Genomic DNA, 8310 nt, shown 5'->3' with positions numbered 1-8310 from the left:
GCGCAGTTAGGAGACACCTGAGCACTTCCCAGATCTCTGCACAGGCTGGGGCTGTGCTCCCATAAGGAGCAGAGGAAAATGGAATAGATTCCCAAATACCTGCTGCCTCTCCCATGACTCAGGAGACAGGGGGTTAATTAAATCTTGGCTCTTCAGATCCTCTACAGGAAGAGTGACCGGTCTAGGGGACCAGCCCTTCTCTCAGAAACTATTAAGGGATCCAGTCTGCCAGGGATGGAAGGGGAGACCATCCATGCAATAACCAACTAGCAGTACCTTTTGATTCTCTGTCAGTGGCTTTGAGAACTGGGGGGGGACTTTCTCACTCAGTCCTTGAGAGGAAGGAGCATATGTGAGGGGCACCACAGACTTTCAGTTTAAGAGATGTTTAAACTGAGGGGTGCCTGGGTGACTTAGTTAAGCATGGAACTCTTGATTTCAGCTCAGGTATTGATCTCAGGATTGTGAGATTGAGCCCCTCATCCAACACCTCACTTAGCGTGGAGTCTGCTTAAGATTCTCTCTCCCTTGTGTTGCCTGGATAGTTGAGACCATTCAGGTCTGCCTGGCTCAGGTCATGATCCCGGGTCCTGGGATCCAGCCCCACCTCAGGCTCCTTGCTCAGTGGGGAGCCTGCTTGTGTTCTCTCTCTCTATGTCAAATAAATAAAATCTTTAAAAAGAAAAGATTCTCTCTTCCTCTCCCTCTCTGCTCCTCCCCCCACAGCTTGCACGCACACATGCTCTCTATCTCAAAAAAGAAAAAAAGAGAGAGACATGCTTAATCTGAGATGTCTATTAGAAATGCGGTTGAGGGGTGCCTGGGTAGCTCAGATGGTTAAGCATCGGCCTTCCACTCAGGTCATGATCCTAGGGTCCTGGGATCGAGTCCCACATCAGACTCCCTGCCCACATCAGACTCCCTGCTTCTCCCTCTGCCTCTACCTCTTTCTCTCTGTCATGAATAAATAAATAAAAATCTTAAAAAAAAAAAAAGAAAGAAACGCAACTGAGGTTGTCAGGTTGACAGTTGTGTTACCCACAACTAGGTTCACCTCTTGGTGGGTTCAAAGCAAAAGACTCAATCCAGCCAAAGAATAGGAAAAGGAAGGGTTTTATTGACAAGTAAAGGATAACACCGGAGTATTTCCCAAAACAGTGTCTCCCTGAACAGCAAACTGGGGAAGTTTTCAGCTGAGGGTGCTGATGTCATGACTCATCTGATGCAGGACACCTGAGCTTTGGTCGGAACTGTTGTCTATGCTGCTCCTGGCACCTGGGTGACACTCATGCCACTCAGGCCGAAATGTCTCTGCACAGACTTAGCGCCAGAGCTGGGAGCCCATGGCCGCCACATCCCATCAGACCCGCCTCCAAGCAAGTGAAGATGTTCAAGATGCCTTTGCCTGAGAAGAAATGAAAAATATCGAGTTCTAAAAATATCTATTGAAAACGAGACACTTGTGATTGGATCATGTAGTCTGCCATCCGGTTCCTGGGGTAAGGATTATGATTCCTTTGTTTTACCCTCCTGGAGGACAAACAGCTGTGCTACATAGTATTCAGGTTGGACTCTCAGAATGCCCAAAGATATGAGTGGATATTCACTCCCTGGTTTCCAGAACATTCTCGTGATCGTCAAAATATGTTGTATGCAGAAACTAGTGCAACTCTGAAAAAGGAGTTTGGAGGGGGCCGCATTACAGATGAAGTGTTTGGAACAGTAAAGGAAGATGCATCATTACACGGATATAAAAAACAATCTTCTGTCACAATCTTTTCCTGCCCCATTGACCGCAGCTGAGGAAGAATCATGACAGATTAAAATTAATGAGGCACAAACTGACATGGGTGTGGATACGCAGCATCAAACACTACAAGGAGTAACATTTCCTATTTCCTTTTCATTTTTTTTTTCTTCTTGTCAGAGAGAGAGCCAGTGAGCACAGGCAGACAGAGTGGCAGGCAGAGGCAGAGAGAAGCAGGCTCCCTGCCGAGCAAGGAGCCGGATACAGGACTCAATCCCAGGAAGCCGGGATCATGACCTGAGCAGAAGGCAGCCACTTAACCAACTGAGCCACCCAGGCATCCCAACATTTCTTATTTCCTGAGAAGCTTTTCAAGCTTTGGTAACAGCTCAACTATGTGCAATTGGAAATAGATATGAAAGATGAAATTATAATATTGGCCAACACAACAAAGACAGAACTGAAAGACTTGCCAAGAAGGATTCCCAAGGATTCAGCGCACTACCATTTCTTCCTGTGGAAACATTCCTATGAAGGAGATGATTTGAAGTCTGTAGTTTTTATTTATTCAATGCCGGGATACACATGCAGTAAAAAGAACGGAAGCTATATTCTAGCTGTGAAAGCCCTCTGCTAGAAATTGTAGAAAGACAACTACAAATGGATGTCATTAGAAAAATTGAGATAGGGTGCTTGGGTGGCTCAGTCCGGAAAGCATTTGAGTCTTGATTTCAGCTCAGGTCATGATCTCAGGGTCCTGAGTTTGAGCCCTGCATCAGGCTCCCCACTCAGCAGGGAGTGTGCTGGAGAATCTGTCTCCCACTCACTCTGCCTTATCCCTGCTTGTGTTCACTCTTTAAATAAATAAATGAAATCTTAAAAAGAAAAAGGAAAGAAATTCAAACAAGGTGGCAGTTGGATAGTGCAGGGAAGGAGAAATATTTGGGTTGGAGAAATAGATTTGGGAGGTGACAGCATATACATGATGTTTAGAACCATCAGCAGAGATGAGGTCACCAAGGGGGCAATGTCCACAAAAGAGAAAGGAACAGGACCAAACCCTGAACTCCTCAGGGCTAAGCAGGCTGATCAGAGCGCACACCCAGAGTGCACTGCAAAGTCTGGTTCTGCATCTAGAAGGCACACAGACCAGGGAGGCCCAGCCTTCAGTGTGCACAGGAATTTCCTGGACCATGAAGATCTATACAGTCAAGGGTAGAGCGTGAGATGCTGGGTGGATAACAGGGTTGGTGCTGCAGCTGCTGGTCTTCAGATCCCACACTGGTAGCGAGCCCAGGAAGATGTGCATCAGCGTCTCCTGTAGGGCTTATCACGTCAGTGATTCCTGGCCCCATGCCCAACATTCTAAGGTGGTGGGTCTGGGGAGAGTCCTGAGTATTTGGTAAGAAAGTCACAAGCCATCCTGTGGTTCCACAGATAGGGAAGCACCGAAGTCCTTAAGGAGAGCCCTCACTGTGGGAAGATGTCTTAAAGAAACATTTATTGGGTTTTTTGTAGGAAGAAAAATGCAAGGCAAGCTGGGAGATACATTTTCTCCTCTGTGGGGCACATCCAGGTGGCAGATGAAGGAAGTCATCATCAGCTGAACATAAAAAGTCTGATTGCTAAAAAGTAGGCCTTAAAGTTCCCACCACACACACACACACACACGTAACTGACATGATGCAGGTCTTAGCTAATGTTATAGTGGTAATCAGTTTGCAGTATATAAATATATCAAATCAAAAAGTTGTGCCCTTAAATTTATAAAATGTTATTTCAACTATATCTCAATAAAACTGGAAAACAATTCTGAATCCACACTCTCCAAAAGTATTCCTTCATGGATTTCTCACTCCTTGTTTTCAACAAGAGAATCCAAGTTGTTTTAATTGAAACTATATATATTTATATGGAAATATATATGTACATATGTATAGTCAAGGAGAATTATATATATAAATTTTAATATATAATACAAAATACAAATTACATGGAATAAAATAAATATATATATTAAGATTAAAGTAATATGAAGTATTATAAATTATATTTATATATTATGAATATATATATTTATAGGGAAACATATACATATATAATGTTAGAGAGTATTGGGCCTCATTTTATAACAGCTAGATAGTTATCAAATCATTCTGAACATCTGTGGAATCCACTGGATATCCGAAAAAGAATTGCTACAAGTCTACGAATAGAAAAGTTATCACTTTTTGAGGTGATACATGGGGAGGTAAACTATTGGGGGAGCGAGCCTCCATCAGCTGGCTAATGGAAAGTGATATATTAGCAGATTGCAAAACCAGAACTTTCAGAAGTCTGCTCTGGTGAGGGACATCCCTGCCTGAAAAGTGCTCAGGTAGAGAAGATGGGTGGAATCCCAGGTGGGACAACGTGGCCTTAGGATCTCAGGGGGCACAGAAAGAATGGGGATGCCTGAGTGGAGCAGAGTTCCCAGGTATTGAACTGGGAAGCCCACTGCACTCAGCAAGCCCAGGAGTGTTGTCATGAACCACCCACTTGGGCAGAGTCGGGTGATCGCTGTCTGAGCAGGGGCCCAGCAAGCAGCAGGACCAATGAGACCAACCACCCCTCCCCGGGAGGAGCAGCGCCGGTGTGCTCTGTAAGGATCTATAAAGTTTGCAGACACAAAACAGGGCCATATGCCTGATACAGAAATGACTGGTCACAGGCTGGGTGAACACAGAGCTCCGACAGAAACCAGGGAGATAAGAATGATCTACTGCTTTTCTGTGAAGACTCACTGAAGAGTAGGGGACACGAAATTTCAGCTCCAGATCTAGACATTGCAGTGCCTCCATTTACACCCCCACATTCGCTCCAGAACTGCTTACACTGAGCCCTGGCCCCCTGGCAAGGGGGGGATGCAATTTTGTCTGGGGAAAGACACCTGAGAATCAGTGTAACAGACCCCTCCCCCGGAACACCAGCAGGAACTTCTGATGAATACCGGGTTTATTGATAATACAGAACTGCAAAACTCCAGCTCTTGGGGAAAGAAACATATACCATCTGTGGTTTTTTCCTTATTCTTTAGTCCTTCAGTTTTATATTTTATTTCCCTTTTCAGCTATTTTCTTCTTTTATCAATTGTATTTTTAAGTTTTTTTAAAATTTTCATTTTTACATTTATGTTTGTATATATATTTCATTTTTGGCTTCCTTTCATTGTATACAACTTACTTTTGTATATACATATAACTTTTTCTTTCTTTCTTATTTTGGGATCTAGTTTTTTCTAACAAACAGATGAATGTACACCCAGGATCTAATTTATTGTTCTGTTCTGTTCAACTTCTTGTTTGATTTTATTCTCACTTTTTTCCCCCTTGTGGTTTCTGTTCTTTTCTGATTTGTTTAATGTATATTTTTCTGGTGGTGGTGTTGGTATTTTTGTATTTTCTCTATCTTTCATCTATTCTTTTCTAGAATAATGAGAAGATGGAGGAACTCACTCTAAAAAAAGAGAACAAGAGACAGTATTCACGGCCACAGATTTAATCAATATGGATATAAGTAAGGTGTCTGAACTAGAATTCAAAACAATAACTATAAAGATAATAACTGGGCTTGAAAAGTCAGAGAAGACAGTAGAGAATCTCTACCAGAGAAATAAAAGAACTATAATTGAATCAGGGTGAAATAAAAAAGGCTATCAATGAGACACAATAAAAAAATGCAGTCTCTAACTGCTAGAATAAATGAGGCAGAGAGAGAGTCAGTGATATAGAAGACAAAGTGATAGAGAATAAGGAAGCTGAGAAAAAGATAAACAACTAGTGGATCACTAGAGTAGGATTTGAGAAATCGTCAATACCATAAAGTGAAAGAATATTAGAATAATGGGGATCCCAGAGGAAGAGGAAAGAGAAAGAGGCAGAGGAAAGAGGAAAGAGAAAGAGGAAAGAGAAAGAGGAAAGAAGGTTTATTTGAACAAATGATAGCTGAGAATTTGCCTCGGAGGGAAACAGGCATTCAAGTCCAGGAGGCACAGAGAACCCTCCGAAAATCAGTAAAAATAGGTCAACACCTTGACATATAATAGTGAAGCGTGCAAATTTCAGAGATAAAGAAAATTCCTGAAAGCAGCTCAGAACATGAGGTCCTTAAACTAAATAGGTAGAAACACAAGGTTTGGCAGCAGACCTGTCCACTGGTACCAGAAAGGACTGACACGATATATTACACATGCAAAATGGGACAGATATGCAGCCAACAATGCTTTATCAAGCCAAGCTGTCATTCAGAATAAGAGAGATAAAGAGCTTCCAGGACAAAGAGACAATAAAAGAATTTGTGTTAGCCAAGCCAGCCATGGAAGAAATATTAAAGGGGATCCTTTGAGTGAAGAGATAGCCCAAAAGTAAAAAAGACAAAGAAGGAACAGAGACAATATACAGAAACAGTGAATTTAAAAGTAATACAATGGTATTAAATTCATAAATATCAATAATAACTCTGAATATAAATGGGTTAAATGTCCCAATCAAAAGACACAGGGAATCAGATTGGGTCAACAGTAAGACCCATTGATAGGCTGTCTACAAGAGACTCATTTTAGACCCAAAGACACCACCAATTGAAAGTGAGGGGGGGAGAATCATTTATCATACTAATGAATATAACGAGAAAGCTGGGGTAGCAATCCTATCAGACAAATTAGACCTTAAGCCAAAGACTGTAATAAGAGACAAGGAAGGATACTGTACCATAATAAAGGGGTCTGTCCAACAAAAAACCTAACAATTGTAAATATTTATACCCCTAATGTAGAAGGAGACAATTATGTAAAGCAATTAATAACCAAAGTAAAGAAACAAACTGATAATAATACAATGATAGCAGGGGACTTTAACATCCCCTCACACCAAGGGACAGATCATCTAAGCAGAAAGTCAACAAGACAACAACGACTTTCCTTGACACATTGAACCAGAAGGACTAAACAGATATATTCAGAACATTTCATCCCAAAGCAGCAGAATACACATTCTTTTCAGATGTCCATGATATGTTATCCAGAGTAGATACCAAATTAGGTTTTAACCAGTAGCAAAAGATTGATAAAATTCCATGCATATCTTCAGACTACACTGCTTTAAACCTGGAACTCAATCACAAAAGATAATCTGGAAGGAACACAAATACATGGAGGCGAAAGAGCATCCTACTAAAGAATGAATGGGACAACCAGGAAATTAAAAAGAATTTTAAAAATTCATGGAAACAAATGAAAATGGAAACAACAATTCAAAACCTTTGTGAGAAAGCAAAGGCAATCCTAAGAGGAAATATATGTCAATACAAACCTTTTTCAAGAAACAAGAAAGGTGGCTGCACCAACTTGCATTCCCACCAACAGTGTGAGAGGGTTCTCCTTTTGCCACATCCTCTCCAACAATTGTTTACTGTCTTGTTAATTCTGGCCATTCAAACTGGTGTAAGGTGTGGAGATTCCTTAAGAAATTAAAAATAGAGCTTCCCTATGACCCTGCAATTGCACTACTGTGTATTTACCCCAAAGATACAGATGTAGAGAAAAAGAGGGCCATCTGTACCCCAATGTTCATAGCAGCACTGGCCACAACTGCCAAACTGTGGAAAGAGCCAAGATGCCCTTCTACAGCTGAATGGATAAAGAAGATATGGATCCACATATATAATGGAATATTATGCCTCCATCAGAAGGATGAATACCCAACTTTTGTATCAACATGGATGGGACTAGAGGAGATTATGCTGAATGAAATAGGTCAAGCAGAGAGAGTCAATTATCATATGGTTTCACTTACTTATGGAGCATAGGGAATAAATTGGAGCACATTGGGTGAAGGAGAGGAGAAGTGAGTTGGGAGAAATTGGAGGGGGAGAAGAACCATGAGACACTGTGGACTCTGAGAAACAAACTGAGGGTTTTGGAGGGGAGGGGGATGGGGGGTTAGGTGAATCTGGTTGTGGGTATTAAGGAGGGCACGTATTGCATGGAGCACTGGATGTGGTGCATAAACAATGAATCTTGGAACACTGAAAAAGTGGAATAAAATTAAAAACAAAACAAAGCAAAATAAAAAAAGCAAAACCACACACACACACATGAAACAAGAAGTTCTCAAATACACAACCTAACATTAAACCTAAAGAAGCTGGAAAAAGAAGAGCAAATAAAGCCTAATTCCAGTAGGGGAAGAGAAATAGTAAAGATTAGCTCAGACAACAATGACATAGAAACCAAACATTTCATGTATATTTTCTCTTCAGTGGAAATGAAGAGCAGAGGGTTTCAAGAGTGAAGGGAAACACCAAGAATTGTCTGAATTTGGGCAAAAGTATGGGGAGGAGCAAGAGGTAAAAGATAATAAAGTAATGGAATCTAAGATGTCCATCTTCTGCTTTATGACGTTTACAAATATGTACAGAGTCTACAAGGTACATGTTGTAATCAATATACCCTCTCACCTGGGCTCGGTGAGGAATTATGAGCCTTCTTATGTTTACCAGGTGAACACAACCAACACCAAGACATC

The 8310-nt window shown here is 41.3% G+C and overlaps 1 pseudogene; it reads left to right on the top strand.

Moving 5' to 3' along the window:
• Positions 1 to 1262: 1262 nt before the first annotated feature.
• LOC123942233 lies at positions 1263 to 2476 on the top strand (annotated as a pseudogene).
• Positions 2477 to 8310: the final 5834 nt, after the last annotated feature.

The sequence above is a fragment of the Meles meles genome, chromosome 5, assembly GCF_922984935.1.
Source record: "Meles meles chromosome 5, mMelMel3.1 paternal haplotype, whole genome shotgun sequence".
Classification (NCBI taxonomy): domain Eukaryota; kingdom Metazoa; phylum Chordata; class Mammalia; order Carnivora; family Mustelidae; genus Meles; species Meles meles.
The sequence above is the reverse complement of the archived record's forward strand: the minus strand, read 5'-3'. Positions and strand labels throughout refer to the sequence as shown.